This window comes from Dendroctonus ponderosae, unplaced genomic scaffold (assembly GCF_020466585.1).
Source record: "Dendroctonus ponderosae isolate FM_Combo_2020 unplaced genomic scaffold, Dpon_F_20191213v2 Dpon_F_20191213_5, whole genome shotgun sequence".
In the NCBI taxonomy this organism is placed as follows: domain Eukaryota; kingdom Metazoa; phylum Arthropoda; class Insecta; order Coleoptera; family Curculionidae; genus Dendroctonus; species Dendroctonus ponderosae.
In genome coordinates, this window is record NW_026018715.1 from 13,076,896 (window position 1) to 13,082,561 (window position 5,666).

Consider the following 5,666-nt stretch of genomic DNA (forward strand, 5'->3'; position numbering starts at 1 on the left):
CTATGTAGCTGAAATGGACCTTGAGACATAAGACAAAAAATGTGTTTAAAATTCGCTTTTGGTGTGAAAATCGTCAGGATTTTCGAATGCAATGTTTCTCCTTCAGTGGGGTTTTTAATTTTATGTTCAGTGATAGAAGATAGACAAAGGGTTGTTGAGATTTTCCTAAAAAAATGCATCATGTTAAGCAAACATTTTTCTTAAACATCGCAAAACAAAAACTGTGCTTTAAATTCTTTATTCTGGTTAAAAACTTTGATTGATTGAGAGCAACACAACCCTAAAAGTGGCGTCATGTTTTGCTGCAATTTTGTTAAAAACACGTAAAACAAAAACAATGCTCCAAATTAGGTTTTTGAATGAAAAATACTAAGTTTTCCCAATTCAAATTTCTCTTGGGAAATGAAATTCCAACTCTTCTACAGTGATTGAAAATGGGGTTTTCCTTAGTAAATGAGGTTTTTAGCGCTCTCACGGTACACAGAAAGGTGTCTTGTGGGTGCTCTATTCAGAGATATGAAAGCGAGTGCTTTAGCTCAAATGGTTCTTGAGACTTAACAAAAAAGGTGACATCATTTCTTGCAAACACTTCGTAAAAACCGCGTAAAAAATCGGATTGAAATTTCGCACTACTTCCTAACTCAAGTTCCACTGGAAAATGGGTTTAATTCCCTCTTTAGTAATAGGAAAACTAACACAATATCCCATATCCCGAATGGTTCAGATCCGCCAAGATTTCCTATTTCAAATTTTCACTCAGTAAATGGCGTTTTTAGTTCCCTATCCAGTGATATTTAGGACAACGCTGTAGCTCTAATGATCCTTGAAAAATGATCAAAAAGTGGCGTCACGTTTGAACCGATGAAAAAAATTAGGTTGAATTTTCGTTTTGTCATCATTTAACGATTTAACAGGAAAATTTAGAAAACCGTCCGGTCGGTTCATTGAATGAAGGAGTTGGAAAATCAAAACATTTAGACTGCAAACGACGACTGGAGCATGATGCATTTTGTGAAAAGGACTTTAGCAAAAAGAATACATAATGAAGGTAATTATTCAGCGAATGGGGACCTTTTATTAGCAGTGCAGGTATATGAAAACTAGCGATCAATCATTTAAAGTCAAGTGGCTAGATTGAATCTAAACGGTTCCCTTTGTCCAGCTCCTGTTATATGTAGCGTGTGAATTACATTTTTAGTATATTAAAAGATATTTTTAAGGTAATAAGTTAGCTTGTTATATGACATGGGTCAGTCGAATACCAGGTAAAAGACAAATTTGTTTAGAAACGAATGATCTCCCGCTGGTCCCCATAAGAGCCCAACTATGCTAAAATCTACTGGCGCACATCTCAATCCCCATTATCCGGCCCGAAGAAATATTCCGGGTGACATTGTGGAATTATTGCTGAACAGCAACTGTTCTGGTCGAGGCATAATAGCGTTTATATAGCTGCTAATAGAAATTAGAAGGCGGCCCTTGATCGAAAAATACGGCTTCTTTTGTAATTCGGTGACCAAATAACACTCGGGTCCGTTTTGACTTTGCCAAGCCTTCTTTTGTTAAAATCTGCCGATCGTTTCATGCACCTCGACAACACAATGGGTTTCAATAAGTGTGCCATTTTACCTGAATTAATAGAAATTTTTCGCTTCGACAACACCTTATCGAGATTTATTATCAAGATTGAACCGTGCGAAATGAAATAAATCATACTCGACAGCGCACATGGCAGGCATTTCACTGAAAAATGCCTTAATTGCATTCGCAGATTATTTCTGATTATTTATCATGTGGAAATGTAGAAATTGTCTGCCAGAACTGGCTGATTTAGTTATGATGATTAACTAGTGGGAATATTTTTGCTTCAAAATGCCAATTAGCCAACTTTTTTCAGAAGGCGCCAAGCAACTGGGATCGTTTTCAACTCTTCAAAACAAGGGTGGCATTCAACTTTCAATTGCTTTGACCAAAACCAAGAAATCTCAACAATTTATAACCAATGTTGCTTGAAACGAAAAAGACTACCAAAACTCCAACACAACACACGAAAAGACCATAAGAACCAAGCAAAATTCTATGGAACAAGAGAAATACTCACACTCTTCAACAAAGTTACTGGAAAGAACAGCCGAGTGTTACTCATAGAACGAACGGTAAACAGGCGTTTACATAGACGAATCGATGATTTAAAAGAAAATTGAAAAAATATGCAAAGCAACGTGTACAAATTACAGCTAGGACATGCTTGCAATGAATAAGGCAAAGGCGTTAAGGGGAAACAGACTACCGGCCCTGAATACCAAACGGCCTTAGTGAGGAGTAAAGATTCCTTAATTATCGTATGTGTCAGTTAGAAGAAGGTGGGTAATATATAGTTATTGGCAGCATTGTTAACAATTTTTCCTAACTGAATACTAAGGGGGACCCCACAAGACACTGACAATAAAAACCATTCTGTTACTGTCGATGAATTTTAATTTTATTTCTATATTTACAAAGTCATCAATTATCCCTAATCCGCTACTTAATTGGGAAAGTATGCAGTCATGAGTTGCAGTTAGTTTTGGACTTATTGGGCAACTTCAGGCAAAAGTTTGATTCAGTGACAAAAATTGATCGTTTCGAGAGTAAAAAGGGCAGATGCTGGGTCGATGGCAGTTCTGATCCCCTTTCAGTTCATCCTACTCCTATCCGATAGTCCGCCACTGTGCGTTACAATATCGATAACGAATGGTATATCAATTTAGTGGCTGCCCTACCTGTTTAATAAAATACACCTAATTAACACTAAAATAAATTAACCGGTTATTACAGAACACATTGTATTTCAGCAATTAACCATCTGTTGGTTTGCTAAGAGGAGCTATAGCATATAAATAATTCGACGTGTTGTTAAAACTTTAATTCTTGACAGTGATTTAGTGTTATGGGCCCCCAAACTGGTTCTCTTTTAATATTAAACAGTTATTAATTTATTGCCTATTTTACGTTTAAGTTATTACGAACTGATGGGCCAACAGTTTGGACCGATCAGTCGGAGAGTTAATACGATTGTTGAACAAATAATAGGCAGGTTAATTGATGCCTTTCTTTTTTAATTATACCGTTGAAACCGGGCCTTCTTCAGTCCAACGTGTAATAAAGATATTGACGATTCCAGCCGTAGAAAGCCCAACTGAAGAAAACGAGTAGATTTCAAAGAGGTGCAGGCCTGTGAATGTTGAGCTGCTAAACAACGCTTAAAAAACTAGGTGGTACAATAGAAGCAGTTGCGTAAGCGGGAAGAACAAAAGTCTTAAGAATAATAATAATAAGTCGATGATCGAAAATATTTCAGGTCGCTAAGGTCAAGTCGGAAGTTTTTCTTCTTGGCCATCGTCGACTTGGATATATATACCTTTATTAATTTGCTAATCCTAACATAGGCATGGGTAACACAGTTAATTTTCAGGAGTTGGCGCAGTGATGCCAAAATGGCTTGTTGCGCCAACCCAACGCACCGGCACAGTAACTCACCGGTGCATAGATCAAGACAAGTAGAAGAGTGCGCTCTGAATGTAAAAATTTCGAATTTCACTCATGGCTAAAAAAATTTGGCTTAGTATTTGAAAAAACCGTTGCGGGGCACATTTTGCATCGCGTTTTTCGATAACAAATTTCTCAGAAACGAAAAATACTTCTCAAGTTCAGAGTTTTCTTCAACCCTTCATTGAAATCAGATGAAATCCTGAATTTTGAACAACTGAAAGAATTTTTTCTTCAATAAAAAAGGTCGACTTCCAAAGTTAAACCAGTAGAAACTTGAAAGATTGACATTCTGTAGAACACGTTTTTTTTCTTAATTAAATTTTGGGGTAAACTTGCACCTCAATGATCTAAAAACGCACTCTATGGCTGAAATGGTTCTTGAGCAACGGCAAAAAAGTTTTCTACCACAACCACCAAAAAAATGTGTTTGGAACAGCAGAAAATCCAAAGTATCCAAAGCCAAACTTATTTGAACTCAGCACAGCAAAGAGAGCGAAATATAAAGAATCCATAAAACTTCAGTCGCTTGTCTCAGTTCAAGCTAAAATATTTTTAGATTAGAGATCATTCTTAACAGCTTTCTGGAAGCTGGGGCCCCATCCTCCATTTTCCATCCATTAATCACAAATAAGTATACCACACTTTCACAAACTACCGCATTTTGGACACAAACTGTTCACTTCATACTTACACAATTTCAAAAAAAACGACACTGAAGTACAGAATAAACATGATTATATATTAATTTGCTTGTTCGCCCTTTCGATGCTTCATTGCTTGGCAGTCCGAGTTCAGTTTGACTGACTGACTGTCAAACTGACCAACTCACAGAGCGGCAAACTCAAAAGCGCAACTCAACACAGTGTTACCCACGCCTAATACAACATATGAGACGCAACAGAAAGCATCATTAGTCAATTTCCTTTAAGAATCGTTGCCAACATCGCCCTTGCACAGTTGGCAAACAACCAATAACCCCAAAAAATGCCAGGAAATGTTCATAATCAAATTATTGGCTAACAAATCGGGGAAAACCCATAGTATAATATCGGCATAAGAGCAAAATCAAAATAGGGAACTTTTTCGCGCATAATTATAAATTCCGGTTCATTGATAAAGTAATAAGAGTCGATAGACCGTAGAGCGATGGAAGGAAAGCGTCCAAAAATGCCTATTAGCTCACGGGTGAAATTAATTAAAACAATAATATACCTTTGCGTTTCCCGTTCTCTCTCGGCCTGCACTCCACATCGTTCGCGTTTAAATTCTCATAAATAACGCGCTAACAATCTACTAGTGACAGCTTGTTAAGTCCTAACCACAGGTTAGGTTATAATTAATGGCTTACGTCACAGCATAATTGTTGACTCGTCGCTATTATACCCACCTTTAAACGTGTACGGCCATTTGTTAACGATATTGGGGTATTTCAGGTGTTTATGTTGGCATCCCTTTTTACATGCACCGAGACGTGTTCGGCATGCAAGCGCGAGTTCCATGGAAATTACGGCCAAAATGGATTTCGAAATGACTCTATATTCATTTGGTCGGTAATTACTGGACGCATTCCGATCACCACTTTGCCTCTCGCTCAATTAATCCAACCTGAACCCACTTAAAAAACCCTGGAAACAAAAACTGATCTGCTTATTTACAATTCCCGATGTTCGTCATAAAACATTCGCGATAAAACCAAAAAACTAAATTTGGGCGCACGTTTCATTGAACCCCTAACCAACGACTGAACTTTTTGACTTGGCCCCGTAAAGCCAAGCGTGATGTGGTGAACAGTGGGAGAGAGAAAGATGGAGCTAATGTGGGCTAACATCAGAAAAGCTGGAAACAACCCGCAGAAGAAGAGCTGGAAAATAACTAATAAATTAAAACAGTCGCTTTTTTTAGTGAAAATATACATTTTCCCATAACATGTGCAGCTTAGGAAATTTTTAATTATGTTTATTAAATATACAGACTGTGCTTTCGATAACCGATAAAATTCAGAAGGTGGGGAAGTACACATTTTTTTTCTGCTGTAAAATGAAGCATTAAACGAAAATGTCTGAATGAGAAAAAAGTTGTCCTTTCAGATGTTTTAGCTAATTTGATCGGCAACAATCTGTTAAAAGCAACAAAAC

General features: G+C 37.2%; 1 long non-coding RNA gene across 1 annotated transcript; it reads right to left on the reverse strand.

The window, feature by feature from the left end:
* Positions 1-2,460: 2,460 nt before the first annotated feature.
* Positions 2,461-5,319, reverse strand: LOC125504527. Its single transcript, XR_007281547.1, has 2 exons — positions 4,744-5,319; positions 2,461-2,762 (listed from the first exon to the last, which is right to left on the reverse strand). It is a non-coding gene; the product is annotated as an uncharacterized LOC125504527 (long non-coding RNA).
* Between the last annotated feature and the right edge of the window lie 347 nt (positions 5,320-5,666).